Below are 1219 nucleotides of genomic sequence, written 5' to 3'. Positions count from 1 at the left end.
GCACCACCGAGTTCCTGTGGTGGCAGACGTGGCTCCATGGCAACCTCGCTGCACCGATTGTTGTCACACCACAGAGCTCGAGAAAGGCAGAGCTGCAGGAGCAGTGGTGCCCAACATTAGAGGGCAGCATCAGAGGAAGCATGATCTTTCCTAGCAAGGAGGGTAGGACTGTTTCAAGCAGAAAAAAAAGAAATGTTGCCTCTGCAAAGCCTGAAAGAACTCATTTCAGACAATTCTAATATATCTGTGCAAGAGAAAGCAATTTCATCATCATCAACAAAACGCAGATCTTGACAAACCTGTGGCTTAAAATTTTAACGCGACATCTCAGAGTGGAAAATACATTCTATATAAACAATAATTAAGGAAGATTTTCTAACCAAAAAAGGGGGAAATCTGACTTTAAATCAGTGTGAAGATATGGATCATAAGCTGCAAAAACCTGAAGGCATTAATCTTTTGAGAAATTATTTACATAAGCATATTATAAGCTTGTTTGGGGATTTGTTATGCCCTGGGTGGAGAGTATATTATGCAGACAGTAATGAAAGAAAAAATAAGATTTGTAAACATGTTCTGTACTATAACTGTACAATATATTGCAAGGGTTGAGGTAAATTTGTGGTACCACAGGGAACTTGCATGAGAAGTGATGCTCTCCTGGTGTACAAATGGTCATATGTCCACATATGCAGGCTAGAGAAATTTTCTCTAACACAGTACTGAAGCTTCATCAGCCTCTTCCCACACTTCTACTCTTCAAGACGGTGCAAAGCACCTTTGGTTGTGCCTGTCAAAATACAGCCAGTGAGCCACTCTCTTTGTAGAAAGAGGCTGTGCATTTGGAAGTGAGAAATGCTGAGGAAATAAATCATGAGTCATGCAAAGGAATTTTGTTCCCAGATGTGGTGTCTCCAGTGCCTTCAGTGATGCTGTTGGGGTGGTGGCTGCAGTGATTCTGACCACATTCATGTCCTAAACCCGCTGTTGCAAAATTTCACTACAGTACATTCGTTAAAACTTACTTAGGTGGAACAAAAATGTCCATTGATCATTCTAACTAGTAACAATTATAAAAAAGGAAACACAGGATAGTGGATTATCTCTTGTACCTGGCAATTAGCCACAACTAAACTGCACTCACATCACACAGCACATTTTTCATGCAGTACAAGGGCACACTACTCTTAGGAAAACAAAAAGGAGCCATGGTGCTGGG

This window comes from Empidonax traillii, unplaced genomic scaffold, assembly GCF_003031625.1.
Source record: "Empidonax traillii isolate 1590-97213 ecotype Southwest subspecies unplaced genomic scaffold, ASM303162v1 scaffold432:size744455, whole genome shotgun sequence".
Taxonomy (NCBI): domain Eukaryota; kingdom Metazoa; phylum Chordata; class Aves; order Passeriformes; family Tyrannidae; genus Empidonax; species Empidonax traillii.
This window is presented reverse-complemented; position numbering follows the sequence as displayed.